Source organism: Chinchilla lanigera, unplaced genomic scaffold, assembly GCF_000276665.1.
Source record: "Chinchilla lanigera isolate Chin_1 unplaced genomic scaffold, ChiLan1.0 scaffold00058, whole genome shotgun sequence".
NCBI classification, from domain to species: Eukaryota; Metazoa; Chordata; class Mammalia; order Rodentia; family Chinchillidae; genus Chinchilla; species Chinchilla lanigera.
Window position 1 is genome coordinate 7,027,713 of NW_004955459.1, and position 19,236 is coordinate 7,046,948.

The following is a 19,236-nucleotide window of genomic DNA, read 5'->3' on the forward strand; positions in this document are numbered from 1 at the left end:
CATGGCTTTATTACTTTATCAATATGGTTTTTGTTATTTAGTTTATCTTGCAAATCCACAAGAATTTGAGGAACAACTTTTCTATATTTGCAAGGAATATAACTGAATTGAAAAGGTGAGGATAAAAGGTTTATTTGATTCATAATTTTGGAGTTTTCAGTCCACACAGTGGGAATCAGTTTGATACAGGTATTTTCTGGCAGGCCTGTTCATGCGTGTTTGCAAATGGAGGGGTAGTCATAGTATACACATGTGAGATTTGGCTAAGAATTAAAACCAGGGTTTGTACATCTGGGAGAGTGTATTACCACCAGAACATACCTTGACATAAATGTGATAATATAACATAAATATATTAATATTTGGGTTAGGAATTTTGCATTTGTATCAATAGAGAAGATGAACCTATATTTTACTTGTAGTGTCTCTGGCTTTGATATCATGGTAATACTGATCTCATACAACAGTTTAAACTTCCCCTTTTCTTTCATTTCTTAGATTTTAAAAGAGATTTTATCATTTTTATTACACTTCATGTGTTTCTTAACTTGAACAAAACACTTCTGTCATTTTACTCTTTGTACCTTCAGATATTTTTCCACTTCTGCAAAGATCATCATTGGGTTTTAAATAGAAATTATATTACACCTGTAGGTCACTTTGAGTCATATTATGCCTTTAGGAATTTAAATTTTCTATTTCAAGAACCTGAATCTTTTTCACTTACCTACATTTCCATGTTTTCCCAGTAATATTTTGTAATTTTCAGGATATACACCTCCTTTTTCCTTGGTTAACATTACTGTTAAGTAAATTCTAAATATTTTGTTCTGTTTTGATGCTACTACAAATGGAATTTTTTATGCGTTTCTTTCCAGTTCTTTCATTTTCATGAATAGAAATCTAATTAATTTGTTTGCAGAGATTTTGTGTTCTACAGCTTTCCCAAATTTCCAGTACTCTTGAATTATAAGTGGTGAAAATGAGCATTCTTGTCTTACATTTGATGTTTAAAGAAAATATTTATGCCTTTTTATTTTCATTCTTTTGTTTGGTATGTATTCTCAGTATAGAATGATTGCGTTCACTGTAAGGAGATGGAACATGTACATAGCATATTTTAAATCTTTTGTTGTGCCCTCCCACCACCCACTGTCTCCGTTTCCTTCGCTTTTATAACATTTTTATCTCTCTATTTTCCATTATCTACCATTTATTTTGCACTTGAAATTATTTGTACTTTGGGTGTCTCATACAGGAGAAACCAGGCAAATATTTAAGCTTGTGTGCCTCATTTATTTTACTTTAAATCATGGTTTGGGGTTGCATTCATTTTCCTATTGATGACTTAAGCTCTGCCTTCTTTGTAGCAGAGTCAGCCCTTCCAAATGAAATATGGAACTACTCTCTGAAGGTTGTTATACACCTGACGCTTTTTATGTTGAAAAAATTCTGTTTTTCATTTGCTGAAATCTTTATCATGAAAAGTGTTAAATTTTCTTTTCTCTGTGTTAATTGATATGATAATGAATATTTATTTTTTACTTTATTTTATGTGTCTGTCATATTGATTGATTATCTCATGAAGAAAGATGGTTGATCCTGAAGAAAGATCCTGTTTAATCATCATATTTCTTTTATTACATTGCTAAATTCAGTTAGCTAGGTATTTTGTTGAGGATTGTTGTATTAATATTCGTATGGCCTAGCAGTCTCTAATATTTTAATAGTATTTTTTCAAACTTTACTGTCAGAAAAATGTTGTCTTTATCATGATCAAACAATAAAAGACAGTAACAAGTAATAAAACATCATTGTAAATGATGGAATGCTTCATCATACAAGATGGTAGAAGTTCAACAATGGTTCTTACATTCTATGTCTGGTAGACTTAGCAATTTCATTGAAGATAACAGTAGGTAATGTAGCAACTGTTATTAATTCTTATCATTTTGTTTTGAGGTCATGTATCATTGTGTTGTTTTTGTGTTGTTTTGATTTTGTCTTTATTGTTGTTTCATTAGTTTTTTTAATTTTTAAAATAAAAAAGAAGAAAAAAGGAATTATAAATTTATTATGTATGATTTTTCTGGGAAAATCAATAGATGTATTTAACTTAATTAAATCTTAGCATTAATTTCATACTATTTTGGGTAATTTACATGATTTTTATTTATACTAGCTTCATCTTTTTCCTGTTACTATAACAAATACATATATTTTCTATAAAAATGCATGCATGAGTATATATATATATTATATTAGTGAAGTCTGACTATAATCATCTTAGCTGATGAAAGCAATGTGATATTCATCTTAATCTGAAGATAAAAAAACCTAAATATATAAATTGAACATAATATTGTAATAGGATAAAAGCCTATGCAAAGAACTCTCAGAAAATATTTTCACAATCAGTGTGGAAAACTGAAAAATTTTTGTAAAATATGTGATTTAGAAAATACAATAGTAATACTGTACTTACCTTTTTCTCCACAGCCTCACCAGCATTTGTTATTGGTTGATTTCTTAATGGTAGGCCTTCTTACAGGGATAAGGTGGAATCTCAGTGTTGTTTTAATTTGCATTTAGCAGCACAATTTGTAATTGCTAAATTGTGGAAGCAACCCAAACGTCCTACCACCAAGGATTGGAAAAGAAAATTGTGGTACTTTAATATAATGGAATATTACTCAGCTATAAAGAAAGATAAACTCAAGGCCTTTATAGGTAAATGGTCACAACTAGAGACCATACTCATAAGTGAAAAATAAATCAGACCTGCATGCATAAGCACCGCATTGTCTCACTAGTGTAAAACCTGAAAGAGTTAATTTAAACTGGGAGGTATGATAGACATTGTGAAATGATAGAAAAGTACTCAAGGATAAAGGGCAACTGGGGTGGGGGAAAAGAGAAGAGAAAGAAGGAGAAATTTTGTATGTATGTATATACAGGATAGTTAACATAGTTGTTCTACTGTCTTCTGTTTCTTTGCTGAAAGAAATTGTCAGTGAGTCCTTGATTGATCAATATTGCATGCCTCTATCTGTTTTCATGAGAAACCACTTTGAAGATATCAATATGTAATATAACAAGCATTGTTAATTTCCTACCACTTTTTTTGTAACTCTGTATTGTCTGTACTGTTCTTTTACTATTTTGTAAAAGGTTGTCTGTCTGTTCATGTTTTCCTCCTTTTATTTTAAAAATAAAAAAATACTGTACTTACCTCAAAGAAATTAAAAAGTAAAGCACAAATGTATCTGTACATAAGAAGAGAGAGAGGCTTGTGCACTTACCATGTGTTTATTTTATGCTATTCTTGGTTTCTTTAATATCTCTGTTTATCCTCTGGTAATCATACTGCACAAATTCTTATCTTGATGTATCTGTCAGCTCTCCCACTACGGAGACAAAATACCCAACACTCACAACGTATTGGAGAAGTTTAATTTGACTCATGGTTTCAGGGGGTTCAGTCCATAGCCATCAGGCTCCAAGGCAGGAACATCATAGTGGATGGGTGTGGTAGAGCAAAGATTCTTCATTCAAGGAGGCTGGAATGCAAAGAAGGGGAACAATGCCCGAGAAGAAGCGGTAACAGACAAGTATATGCAAGTTCACCTATGGGAGAACCCAACATCAGGCCTCCAGCATTTACTCAGGCACTCATAAGAGTGTTTACTAGTCCCCCCAGAAGTTCCCAAATCAGTTAAGCTAACACAATTAAGCTTAACCACTACAGTGGAAGCTTTTTGGGGGTTCTTTGTTTAGTTTCCCTACTAATTATTTTGTTTTGGTTAAAAATACGCTGCTTTCCTTTAAAATGCAACTCACCCTTGAATTGAATTTGACCTGTATAAAACTCTAGGTTGACTATTTACTTCTTTTATCATTACTTCAGAGATGTTATTTCAATATTTGTAGGCTCTTGTGATTTCTAATGAATTTTATTCATAGTTGTATCATTGCTTCCTTAAGTGTGATTTTTGGATTTTTCATCAGCTACTTTCTAGTTTTTTGGTTTTTTTTTTAAATCAGGAATTGAACTCAGGACATTCTGCTTGCCAGGCAAGCACTGCACCACTGAGCTATATCCCTGGCGCACATGAATTACTTTCAAGGTAATTTTTAAATACAGAATTTTAGCAGCTCAATGTGAATATGCCTAAATGTAAGCCGCTTTTGTTTTTATCATGTATTTCTTAAGTACATATATTTTCCTGGATTTTTAAGTTGATATCTCATTAAAGTTGAAAATGATATTTTCAATGCATTTTCTGCTTTATTCTATTATTATTCCTCTCAGATTCAAATGCATATACATATATTTGAAGTACTCTAGAGATTTTGTAAGGTATTATTATTTCTCTGTCTTTCATGCTAGTAATTTCTTTTGATGTACTTTAATAATAGTAGCTCTCTTTCTGTCATCTCCAATCTTTCATTAAAATTATTTAAGCCACTTGTTTAGTATTTCAACTCTAATATTTGCATTTTTAATATAAATTTTTAAATCCATGATGAGATTACCTACCCATCTACTAATTTAAAATTTTCCTTGTTTTCAAGTTCTAAAGTACACTTATAGCTGTCACTTTCTAGTTGTTGTATGCTAATTACTAATCTGTGTGGTAAGAGCATACTTTTTTCTTTGTTCTCTTTACATTTTTTATTATATCATATATTAATCTCACAAAATAATGGGTTCCATTGTGGCATTTTCACTCATGCATATAACATGTAATTATATGCATTGCTCTATTACCCTCTCTTAAAAGCCCTTTAACCTCCTTCCTCACTTCCCTCTTGTATTTCCTATTTGTTTGCCTGTTATATAATTTTAAATGGCACATCAATTGTGTTTAGATATATTCTGGTATGCTTGTGAAAAATAACTCTGTGGCTGTTAGTCTGCAAGATTTTTAATCTGGATGGGAGTATTTAATTTATCACACTAATGAGGCATAGCTCTGATTTCCTCACATTATGAAAGAGAATGCCCCCTGCTGGCGGAACCCCAAAGAGCAAAATATAAGTCTGGAAACTGTGTGCCTTGAAATGACAGTGGTTGACTTCAGCTTGGTCTTCTGAATTTATACTCTCTCAGTCCTTGTTTGCAGATTTCCTTATTCACCTATCAAGTCAGTAGTACTTCTCTTAAGACTTTTTTAAAAATATCTTTACTTGGAATATTTTTAAGTTATTGTTAAAACAATAATTTAATTATTTGGAAAAACATGTTCGTAACTAAATACATATTTTTAAACATCTTCACTAGAATAATATATTGTTTGACAGAAATGTGATTTTTACAATCTTCAGTAGAACAATATATTGTTGGACAAGAATGTGAGTAATTAACATTTCCATTTTCAAAGCAGGAAAACTTGAACTTACAGATTGAATAGGTATACGTAATAAATGAAGCCATCATAACTGGAATGCAGGTCCATCTAATATAAAGTTAAAGTTTCTTTTACAACATGAGCCTGTGTTTGAACATTGGTGCCAACTGACATGTATTAACTGGGGATTTTGTCTCCTATAAAAGTGGAACAATAAGAACTATTACAGATGATTGTGTGTTTAATACTTAAATAAGATGATATTTGGTTGAATCTACCCTAATGATATGTAAAGCATTTGCTAGACACACCACGTTTAATAATTACTGTAAGTAATATCGGTACCTGTATATTCTATGTGTGTAGCATATTTGCAACTAAAAACATAAATGTGTTATTGGATGCTAAATAGATGTTTGTCCAACATATATATATATATATATATATATATATATATATATATATATATGCAGAATAGATTAATCAACAGAAATACTTACAATAGTAGCAACTGGAGTTAAATATGAGCCGTCACTATCAGTCTTTCTTCACTATTTCTATGTTTTTTAAGCACTTGGAAAATCTTTCTGACCCAGAACACAGGTTAAAGTGTTCTTGTTCCTCAGAGAAGTTAAAACAATTTTCCAAATATTCGTGTTGTACTTAGGGAGATGTTGGCTGAGTGCTCCTGAGCAGTCAGACATCTATGTTGGTAGTCTGATCTTGGCATGGGCTTCCACTGGGGCTGCAAGCAAGTCACTTAACCTTGGATTTCGAGTTGTTCATCTGTGAAATTGGGATAAAAACACTTACCTGCCCCTCAGGAAAATGTGAGGATTTCTGAAAGCAAATGTCTTAGAAAGCGATTTGAATGTGCATGTGGGTCCTTCCACAATGAAGAATGACTCGAATTCTTTGCCCACTATTCCGGGTGGTGTTTGCTTCACCAAGTGAGGCCAACAGTTTTGCAGAACTGGAGAGCTTCAAAAGCCAAAAAGGCGGGTCTCAGGAAAATGCCAGTGTTAATCCAGTGTGAAAAATTTTGGTACACTGTGCAGCATACTGTCAGGTAGAATGTTAAGACAATATATTGAACCACCTTTATGTGGGTTTTCTGAGATCAGTTTACTATAGCTAGTTCAGTAATAAGTCCAATAAAATGTTTGTAATTTTCTCCAAGGAACCTGGGAATGTTTTAGTACATTCTGAGAAGTTTAAAAAACTGCTAAGAGAATATGGCTGCTGAAACTGCACTTGATCTTCATGGTCTTCAGTGAAGAAAAAAGAAAAGAAAATTAAAAGTGGGGTTTCTATGACTCACTCTGATTGTGGTCACTTTTCATTCCTGTTCACAGTCCTGGAGACATAAAAGCATCCTTCTCACGTGTTCTCAAGCTTGTATCAACTACCGTGTTCTGTCAGCCACACAACCAAGTTTACCTAGGAAGATCCTGAGTGAGTGAGCAATGGTGATGTGTTAGATACAGGTGGGTAAAAGCACAAAATAATCTGACCATGACTCAGAAATCATGACTGGGGACCACTCTGAGTACGAGGAAAGAATTAGAGCTTGGCGAAGTCTCCTGAACTGAAGAGGGCGATGTATAATTCTGGATGGTCCAGGAAAAAGATGGTGCAGGCTTGGTAGACTCTAGAACTTAGAGCTCTGGTGGCGTTCTAGCTGCAGTAACCCAACTCTGTGCCAGTTGTCTTCGCTATTGCCATGCCTCAGGCGCTATAAGTAATCAGAACCTCACTATGTTCAAAGCATTTTCTGTCAACATATAGTAAGCAATCAGGTAAGCAGCAGCGGGAGGGAATATGGAAAAAAGGCTTTAGACTGTCACTGATGATTAACTTCATTGTCTTGATGCCTGGATGGGAATGTAATTTGAAGGAAAGAGCTCATCAAAACCTTCAGATGACTGTCGCCTTCTCACACAGCATTTAAATGTAATCAAGGAGCACAAGACAATCAAAATGAAGCAATCTAATTCCCTAGTCACCAGTGATGGTTTGCATTCTGAGGACATTCCAGACTTAACTAGGTGACAATATCATTCTTCCAAATCCCTGACTTTTTCTAGAGATTCCATTTTGAGCCTCCCTGAATAGCCTTCCTAGAAACTCCTTATCACTGAATAAAATCCCAATTAAAGCTCCTTGCATAAAACTTTCTGTTTCACTAGGTATTAATTGCCATCTTCTCCTATTTGATACTGATTTTCTTTTACTTTCATTATTAGGAAAAATAACTCAGACATGAAAATATTACCAGGTGTTGGAAGGATGTTCCAGGGTTGAAGGTGAAAGATAGCTTAAAATGCTAAAAATGATAAACATTGCCTAGAGCACCAAATTACTAAAATATATCCTTCATGAATTATCATTTTATTATCCAAAACATATAATTAATATTTATGTAACAATAACTATCTTTTATTATATGATGCTTTATATCTCAGGGTATATACATATGTATTAGTCTGATATGAACAGACACGTAAGAGTAGAATTCTAAAGCGAGACTAATGTAGTACTCAAGTTTACAGTTGCTACAGTTGAACATGTCTTGCTCACTATGCTGTTGTTGTAACTACCAAAGCACCCATAACCAGTAATTCTTTAGACTGAATAAAAGAAATAATTTCAAGCAATGGCAGTGTGCACAAGTGATTATTCAAAAAATGCACAATAGCCACAGTTCATAGAGTTCAGAAAATATTTGAAGATTTGGAAATGCTCACTACCCTGATGTGATCATTATATATCATATTATGTATTGAATTATCAGACTATGCCTCATATATTTAAGTGTGTTCATTTTTAAAAGTAAAAGAGAAAGAAGAAAGGAAAAGAAAGAGAGAGAAAAGAGAAGGAAAGAAAGAAAGAAAGAAAGAAAGAAAGAAAGAAAGAAAGAAAGAAAGAAAGAAAAAGAAAGAAACAAAGAAAGAAACAAAGAAACAAAGAAACAAAGAAACAAAGAAAGAAAGAAAAGCACTTGTCTACACAAAACAAAGATTTGACATAATACTCGTGGCAGAAGCCCTGCATCCTCTGTCCTAGTGATTCCAACAGTGTGAGAGGTGCAGTAGTCTGGGCTTCATGCAGCCCTGTGGCCAGCAAACATAGGGAGTTTATGGATGTTTTGCCCTCCTCTTACACAGTGTGTGTATGCGTGTATATGCCAATGCTTTGATACATGAGAACTATTGCATACAGGACCTCAAGCCAAAAACAAACCAAAAGAAAAAGCAAAAACATTAATTACAGGAAAAGAGACTGCTTGCTAAAATACAATTAACTTCAACACAAACACATCAAAATACAGATTTGCAAAGTTATCACTTCTCGGTCTTTTGGTTAAGAGCAAATGTGTATTTGCAAAGTTACCTAAAACAATTAAAATTTTATTTGAGCTATCAGTATTTAATACAAATTGTAATAATACAGATGCAGACAAAAGACATTCAATGAAACTGACCAGTGGTGAAATTTAGAAGCATGGGGTGTACAAAGTCATAACTGCTGGGACCAGTACAATATTTTCTAAAGAAAATGGAAATTTAGTTAACAACTTTTAGTTTTTTTGCCAAAGACCATTCACCATGACAATGATACAAAAACAGTAGAGACACACACAGTAGAGATATACACAGAACCTCCTCTCAAGGATGAGCATCTGATTGCAAAAAAATATGGGTATAAACAGTATGCAGATAACATAAGGAAGAAAGAAAAAATTCATAACAGTATTATATGTATCATGAGATGGAAATAAGAAAGAAAGAATGATTCCTTGCCAAAGGGGGAAAGTGAAAATTGTATATTGGCAAGAGACTGGTGCATAGACTGTATCGTTTCCCATCAGGAATGAAAAGCAAACACTGTGAAACTTACAAAAGAAAAATTTTCTTTCATGTTGTTTCTAGAATGAGATACCTGGGCGGACACTGCTCAGATTCGCCATGCAACCCACCATGTTTGTGTTCTTTGTGCAGCCCGGTTACCACTTCATGTCCCATAGGAAAGACCCGTGAGACCCCAGAATGGACTGGACAGTACAGTGGTTTATTACACACACATGTTTTGCCTTCATAACCTTTGGGCAGTGCCACATTTTAGAGGTGAGAGCCCTCAGGTCAGAAGCTGAAGGAATTTGTTGTGGTGTATACAGTTAACAAGTGGTACAAACAAGGTCACGAGCAAGTTCAATTTTCTCTAAGACACATGCTCCTTCGATTGTGAAATTATTTTAAATTGGAAGTCACCATCTGATTAATGTGCAAGAGTGAAATTTGGCACAGATACAATGGAAGTTTAAATGTTATTTATTCATTTGCCTTTGAAGGCTTTGTTGATGATTTAAGCCTAATGAGAGACTTAAAAAAAGAACAACAATGACAACTATTAAGGGTATTGACAGAAAAAAACAAGAATACTTTCAATATGTCACCGCATATTTATTTTTCATTCTCATATTATTTGCAAAACTATTTTATAGATATTTGTTTATCAGGAAATTTACAACCGCATTGCTCCATACTCCAATTATTACAAAAGAGCTGAACAAGTAATTTCATTCTGTGCAATTTATTGTAAATTCCAAGAGTGCGGTACAACTTATGATTTAAAAAATATTTATAAACTTGATGTTCTATTGAGTGCAACATGGTAATGTTCAGTGTTTCTACTGCAACAGAAGAATGTAACTGTCTTGGAAAACTGCCCTCCTGTGTTAAAACAGCTTTGTACCTTTCATTATTTAGAGTAGATCGTTTCAGACATATGTCTTTCATGTCTTCCTATTGGTGAAGTCTCCTTCTCGCTTACTTGGTTTGCAAACTTCCCTTTGAAAATAGGTACCTTCATTTCAAATTGATATTCAAATAAATCTGTGAGGAGGAGGTTGATACCACCCAGTCAATGAAGTGTTCAGGCACTTAGTGTATTTTACAACCAGACTCTAATGTCCTTAGTATTCTTGCAGTAAAGAACCTTTGGAGAACAAAGGTCTGCGAAGAAAATGCCTGACTAAAGATGACCAAAGCAAATTTAACCAGAATCGTGTTTGAGAACTGGATGGCCTCTCATTATAGACTCACCCCAGCTTGAAATGGGGACAGTGTGATTCTTCATCTTCTAAAATTGCAAAAACTGTTCTTCAAAAGATTACAAGAACCACCATATAACAAGGAAAAGTAAAGTTCCATGGACTTTCAAAATAAAGTCGGAGGGGCTGGGGATTTAGCTCAGCGGCAAAAGCGCCTGCCTGGCAAGCGCAAGGTCGTGAGTTTGGTTCCCGGTACCGGAGAAAAACCAAAAAAAAAAAAACAAAAAAAACAAAAAATAAAATAAAATAAAGTCTGTAAGTTTGCAAACACTGCGCTGGGCCATTGGCCAAAAAGAGGAGCAAATGCTGTGCGACTGCCACCCTGGGATTCTCCGTTTCACAGAGGTTCTCAGGTTGGCCTTTGTGTAGCTCTGCCTTTGTGCCTTCTGCTATGCATAGTGCTGACATAAAATTCATCTTCTCTATACCCAAGGTGATCACCAAAGGTAATTTGGATTGGACGCAGGACAAAGACGAAACCTTTCCAGTCACTGCAACTTCTGAGATGATTTTTCTCACGATGACATATGAATTAAAGTGAATAGGCTCAAATGGTGCCAGCAAGGACTTCACAAGGGATCCCAAAATGTAAGCACAGAAAGCCCAGTGCCAGATTTTCAGTTAGGATAAGCTCAAATTCCATCATCTGAAAAGAGTTGTAGACATGTCTTCAGTTCTACTCATTAAATGGGAGACGTGTACCTCTCTTAGTTCTCTGAGTTCTGCATGTCCCTGAATTAGCACTTTTAGAAAAGTCACTATGTGCTTGTCACTGTTTAACAACAGAAGAGAGACAGTGCTTGCTTCCAAGTAGTCAGACTGGTGTAAGATGCATATACAGTTGAATTATGTAAAATAAGTCCTTCTATTGCAGTTTTCCATTTTGTAAAGCTGATGAAGTTCCATTCGACAAATCTATAAAGATAATTGGCTTCTTCCCAGATTTCACTGGCATTTTGAAAAAGATGTTGGAGGTATCAGATAGTATTCATAAAAAGGTATGGCAAACAATAATTGACCAAATAGTAAAAATTTCAATACTAAAATGTAGTGGGAACATTATATAAATTGTAATTTATGATCTTCAAAATTACTCCAGTTATTACTATTTTCATTTTACATAGGGCGAAGCTGAGGAACTGAAGAATGAACTAATTTATTCAACTCCCCAAGTTGCGGATATTAGCATGCCAATATTTGCAGCCTGGTTTGTTGATATCAAAGACCATACTTATCATATTGTATGATGCAGCCTACTCAGGCCACACTAAAATTATGTAGCATTACCAGATTTTTACCTTTCACAGTAACTGATACTTTGATAAAACTAACAAGTTACTGAGCATTCATACAAAAATCTGCTCACAGACAGGCAAGCAGAATTTGTATCCTGGCCACGCTAACATGGGGCCTGTGCCTTTTTACTTATTCCTGAAACTGTTATAAGAATAAGACAACTGCTGGGTTTGGTACTATACCTAACAGTGACTCACACCTGGTAGTTGTTAGAACTGGGTATGAAATCTAAATGAGGAGAATAAGCTATTTTATGCTGTCCTATTTCTGGACTACTTATACAGAAAGTAAGTGAATTTATGAGATCTTCACCACTGGAAAAATACTGAGAAAATTAGTAATAAATGTCAAAACACTTGAGTACATTTTGTTACAGCAATTATGAAATGTCTAGTAAGAATTTTTGACTAGGTCGGATAATTGATATTGACTGTTATAAGTGTTACTCAAAAATATACAAATAGTTTATCTTAACAACTGCAATGATGCAATATTTATTCACTGAGAGCCCAACACATCGTGAGAAAGAGGCTTTGGGATCAGATGCATGGAGGAAGGTTAAACCCAGTGTCTATTAATTTCTACATTCATGGTTTCGAGACATTTGGAAATATCTGTGATGATTTATTTAGCTTCTGAAAAAATAAAACTACTGGTGTTTATAACACTTGCACAGCATAAATAAAATATGTGAAATGAAATCACTCAATATAATGTATGGCCTAAAACAATCTGATCAAATATCATTTTCTCTTCCTTTACATAACTAAACCAGGTCCAGGTCATTTGTAAATATCCTGGGAAATGGACTGGGTCAATCTTCTAGAGTAAATATGGTACACAATTCAAAAGAAAAAATGAATTTTATTTTTTCTTTACAAATTTTACTTCTTATAATTAAAATTTCTACTCGTTCTTTATAATCACTCTATAATGTTCATTTTCTGTTAACTATATTTCTTAACTCTTAGCATCTTTCCCCACATTAAACATTCCAGTAACATAAAAAGGATCTGCTGAAGTCCTAAAGTACCTGGTCCTAAAGGAGTTGGTATTTTATTAGTAATCTAGAAACATTATTATACTTATTATGTACTAATATTAATTAATAATTTATTTTATTTTATTAACATTTTAATTAATTTAATAGATGTTTACTTTATTTATTAACAAGCTTTATTTTATCAGTAATCTTGAAACTCTGAAAAATTAATGCACGCTTAAATTTCATCTGTCATTTCTTTCCTGATTTGAAGTATCTGCAGTTTACACACGGGTAGTGTGTAAACATTTAAGCATATTTAAGCATATTTAAGCATATTTATTTAAGCATATTTATTCATGTAAAATGTTATTATTATTATTTGTTTTAATGGTTTGATCAATCTTGCATTCTTACATCTGATAATCTGAGCAACTTCTTTGAAGATAACTGTGTGTAATATAAGAACCACTGTTAATTTCTATCATTTTGTTTTGAAACCCTGTATCATTTTTAATGATTTTGTGTTGTTTTGTTTTTGTCTATGTTGTTTTTATTTTGATATTTTTAAAATTCTATAAAATAAAAAAGATTTTTGCAATAAATGTTACCTATCATGGTTTTGATCATAATAAATTTATTTACATAAAATATTTTCTAATAATTTTACCATTGGACAAATATTAAAAATTACTCAAGGGCTTTTAACCTTTGCTTTATCTGGAAAAAATATTAGATATTCATTCAGATTTAATTATATTAATCAAAATTTGAAACAAAATCCCTGTGTCTCCAATTGTACTACAGAAACATTTGTTAGTAAGAAAAAATAATTTGAAACTTGGTTTAGTACATTGTAACCGTAGGGAAAGAGATACACAAATGTTATTCTTTGGTCAAAATTTCTCCAAGAATTAAAAATTTTTGACATTAAGGGAGAGTGTATAAATAGCAAATGTTGATTACATTTTCCTTTCTTTCTCTTTGCTGGTGAAAAATAATCAGAGTCGGGTAGAAAGGAGTTGCCTGTAGAGGAAACATGTGGGATTAACCAACCATTTCAGAATATAGTCTACTATGGACAGTATTGAATTTCAGTTATACACACAAAAAAATGCTTCCAACAAAGTGTGCTACTGAAACAGAAGACATCACTTTTGTTGTTTGAATTGGCATATAATTATTGTATGAATTTTTGAGGAACAATGTGATGTTGGTTGTGTATACACCTTGCAGAAGGATTAAATCAAGCTAATTGAGATATATCACAGCATATGCATATTATTTTAATGTACTTGAATTAAAAAATTAATTTCTGCTGTGTAACAAAAATTCTGTAGTTGATTACCATCATCTGCCCGTTTACTACTTGCTTACCCCATCAAAAGCTAACCATCTTTGTGTTCTATGAGTTTGACTGTTTTACACTCTTTAAGTAAGTGAGATTGAGTGCTATTTATCTTTCTATACTTATTTCACTTCATATCATACTTATTTCTCTTCAGGTCCATCCAGCAGTTACAATGATAGAATTTACTTTTTATAAAATTAAACTGAATTTCATTCTCATAAATCTGTGTGTGTATTATATTTTCTTTACCCATTCAACTGTTGATAGACATCATGTTACCTCCATATATTGGCTCCAAGGAAGAGTGCTTCAGGGGACATGTTTGTGCAGACCTCTGTTTGATATAGTAATATATTTTCCATTGTGTATATATTCAGAAGTAAGATTTTTGTATCATATGATATCACATGGTAGTTCTATTTTGATTAGTTGATGGATCTCCATACTTTGCTTCTCTAAAAGGTATACTGATTTACACTCCCACTACACTATGCCACTTTAACGGCTGTGATAAGATCTAGCATTATGGTTTTAAACTCGAATTTCTCTGTTTACAGATGTTTAATATTTTTCTATACAGCTGCTGGTGATTTCTATGTTTGTTTTTGAGAAACATGCATGCATGCCCTCTGTTTATTTGTTATTTGTTTTCTTGATTTTGAGTTGTTTAAGTTAGAAGTTATCTTTTTTATCAGTAAGTCTGATCTCAGAAACTATGACCAAGAAAATTTAAAGTTCCAGGACTGGTGTTGTTTCTTACTTTAAAATCTGGTAATGTAGGGCAATGAATCTTAGCATACTATTTTAGATAAAATAGTTTGGAAAAAGCCTGCATGGTGCCTTGGGAAGCCTCCCGGGATAGTGCAAGAGCTAATTCCCCAGATCAACACTGTCCAGGAATGTCTCCCCAAGATAAGGGGGCGCCTAGGCCTAGGTGACCCTCCATGACCCCGCCTGGGTAGTGCTGTCTCCTGGCCCTAGGTAAACATTGTAACCCTAAAGGAATGCATAGGTTGTAAAAAAGGAGATAATTGGACATGCGACCTGCAACTGACCTGGGGACCAACAGGATGAGAGAAACACCATATGCCCACCGGGGTCAGAGAATGTAACACCCCAATCTGTTGTCAATGGAAACCAAAATGCATATAAGGGGAAACAAAGTTAGCCAGGGGGCCCTGCTTCCAGATTGGCAAAGGAAGTGAGGGTGGCTAGCCTCAAATTAAACTCTGATTTGTTCACACTGGCGATTGGCGTCTCTTGTGGAATGTTTGGGACAGACGGGAATTTTCTGCCGCAACAGTAACATTCTTAAATGAAACTATTGGACCTGGCATTTTCTTTGTCAAATGATTGTTGATTTACTAAACCAATTCTTTACTATTTGTAGGTCTGTTCATTTTCTGTTTCTTCTTAGTCTTTTAGATTTTTGGATTTCTTCAAATTTGTCCATTTCATCTGCACTTCCTGGTTTGGTGGCATACAATTCTTCATGGAACTCTTTCATAACTTTTCTTTATGCCTATAGAATCAGTAATTAGACTGTGCCTTTCATTTTTAGTAATTTGACACTTCTCTTATTTCTTTACTTAGTCCCTCTAGCTAAAAATTGGTTAATCTTATTGACTTTTTGAAAGAGCCAGCTTTTGGTTTCTTTGATTGTTTTATCTTATTTTTCTATTCTCAGTGTCATTTGTGTCTGCACTAATCTTCATTATCATTTTGTTGGATCTGGATTTAATTTGTTCTTCATTTTCTAGGTTCTAAAATTGAAAAAGTCAACTGGTGATTTGAGGTCTTTCTTATTTTTGAATATTGTGAATATTTCTAGCTATAGATTCCCCCCTTAGAACCTGCTTTCTTCCAGTCACATTTGGTATGTTCTATTTCAATTTTCACTCATCTTTAAATACTGTCTTACCTCCCTTGTGATTTCTTCTTTCAACCATTAATTAGGAATATGCTGTTTAATTTTCATAAATTTGTGCATTTTACAGTTTTATTTTGGTTACGGATTTCATTTGGGCTTAACAAAGGTACTTCGCATGATATCTATCTTTCTAAATCTACCAAGACCTAATTTGCAGCCTTGCAAACTATGTTCGCTCAAAAATGTAACACTTACTCTTGAGAAGAACATATACAGCTATCTTGTTGGGTAGAATGTTCTAAATATTTCTGTAGCTCTAGTTTGTGTATTGTTGCTAACCTTTATTTCTCTATTTATCATTAGGTGGTTGTTCTATCCATTAAAAAGAGTGACAGAAGTTTCCAAATGATAAAATGTTTATTTCTTCAATTTGTTAGTTTTGCTTCAAAAAGTTTGACTGTTTATCATTAGCCTCATGAATGTTTATACCTTTTATACCTTCTGGCTGTCTTGAACTGGTATTACTATCTAATGTCTTTTGTCTACTATAACTTTTGATTTATGTCATATTTCATCTAATATTGGTATACCAATCCCTACTCTGCTCTATTTTCTATTGCATAGAATATATTTTCTAGTTGTTTTTACTTTCAGTCACTGTGCTTCTTAATGTATGATATCTCTCTGTGATGTCTTGTGAACAGCATGTAGTTGGATCATGTTTTTGCACACATTCTATTAATGTCTGGACTTTGACTGGAAAACTTATAGGACTATTACATCTAATGACAGATTTTACTGTTTCTCCCTCACCTCCTGAAATACCCTTCTTTTGTGTCAAACTTTTCTCTGTTTTTTTTTGTTGTTGTTGTTGTTGTTTTGTTTTGTTTTGTTTTTCCTTCTTTAGATAGGGCCTTGCTATGTACTCCAGGCTGGACTTGAACTCACTATGTTACTCAAGCTGGTGTCAAACTCATTGTGATCCTCCTGCCTCAGCCTCTCAAGTGTTGGGATTACAGGCATGAGTCAAAATGCCTGGCCTGCACTTTTTTTTCTGATAGAGAGACATTTAAATTTCTTTCTCATTTCCTTTTGTATATATTTTATGGCTATTTTCATTGGGTTACCATGGGGATTCCATTTAGCTTCTAGAACTATAGTCCTGTAATTACAATTTATACCTCGTTAATTCAGTACTGTACAAAATCTCTGTTACTTTTACACTTCTATTTGTATTTGTTTGGGTTGTTGTGAACAGAATTACAATGTGTACTCAAAACTAAATATTAGTAATTATGTAGCAAGGGATATAGCTCAGTGGCACAGGGCCTACCTGGCAAGCTCAAGGTCCTGTGTTCAATTTCCACTACCAAAAAATATATATATCTACATGTATTAACCTCTTAAATTTAAGAGGAATGAAAATACAGATTTATAAACTGAGGCTATGATAATATTAACATCATGGTAATTGCTTATATTTTCATTTATTAGTATCTTAACTCATATAAAAAAGAACTGTAGTTAAAGTCTACATATACATATATAGATATAGATAGAATAGATATAGATGATATAGATAGATATAGATATGGATATAGATATACCTGATATAGATAGCTGATATAGCTATAGATATAGATGATATAGATGATATAGATATAGATATCCTCTGTTTACAGCTATATAAAGTTTCTGAGAAGAAACCTGCTAATAATCACATGTAACTTGTGTGTGATGAGTTGTTTCCCCCCTTATTAGTTTCAGAATTTTCTCATTGGCTCTGGTTTTTTGAAAGTTTGATTACAATATGTGTTAGTGTAAATATCATTTGAACTCATTTAATTGGCATTTCTTAAGCTTCTTAAATGGTTACAGTTAGGTCTTTTATGAAATTTGGAACTTTTTGGCCATTATTTCTCTACATTTTGTCTCTAGTCTCTGTTTTGCAGATGTCCAGTGTATATATCAGTTCATCTTGTGTTGTACTATAATTTCCTTAGGGTCTGTTCATTTTTCTTCTATTAGTTTTTCTTTCTGTTCTCCATTGTTGATATTTTTTTGTCTTCTCTTCAATCTCATTTACTATTATATCTATCTTATCCCATTTGCCTTTGAGTATCTCTAATGAAATGGTGAATTTCTCTCTTCTGTGTTTTGGTTCTATTTTTATTTTAGACTTTTTGGATGCAGAGATTAATTTTGATTTCTTTTAGGTTTTCTGTGTCTGCATTGATATTCTATTTCATTCAGTCTTTTCATGGTTTTCCTTCAGTTCTTTGAGCACCTCAAAGAGAATTGTTTCAAAGATTAATCTAGTAAATTAGCCTTCAGGTATTTTTTAGGGACACTCTCTTTAGCTGTATTTATTTTTCCTTTGAAAGGATGTGACATTACATGTATACTCTTTTGTTTTTACCAGTGATTTCTGTCTAGTAACTCTGCCCTACTTTGTCTATTCATAGGCCTTGTGCCCCTTCTCATTGGAGAACAGGATTGTCACATACCCCAGAGGGAGGACTGCTGAGCAGAAGGGCAAGAAAAATCTGAGAGTCATGAACTGCTACTTTTCAGTAAATATTTCTCAGAGTTCTGAGTCATTTAAGCAAACTCATGGAACCCAAGGTGGGTCTTACAGCAACCCTGATTCTAGCCCCTGTGTCAGAGCATACATGAAACAACTGGAGGCTTGGAGAGTCATCTAAAGCCAGAAGAGGCAGTCAGGGAGAATGAGCTCTCACTCTTTCAGATCTGATGTCTCCAATACAGAGTGTGAGAAGTGTTTTAGCTCAGAAGATGCTCTGCCACTATCTACCACTGCAGATGGTTTGCTTGATCTGTGGGGGAACCCCACCACCACCAAATATCAGGTGTCAGACGTGAACCAAGCCTTGAATGTACAGTAGGGGAGACAATCTGAGTTGGAGTTGCTTTTTCCTTTGGTATCTTCATGTTTTTAAGTATGCCTTGCTTTTCTTTTTGTTTGAGTCTAATAATATAATAATTCTGGAAAAAAGATGCTTTCATTTCTCCATTTCTTCCTCTTTTAATTATTTTTTTTACTACTGCTGAACAAAACAAGGGGATCTTTAATACTGAGCTGCATCCTTATCTATTTTTAAAATTTTTAAAGACAGTCTCTCACTAAGCAGGAAGTAGTCAATTTCTGATTTTCTCTGTATGAACAGTTGCTATTAGATGTTCTAGTCTTGTCTGGCTTTTAAAAAGGGAAAATGAAACCACTGAAGTTAGGGAAGTAATCATATGAATAGT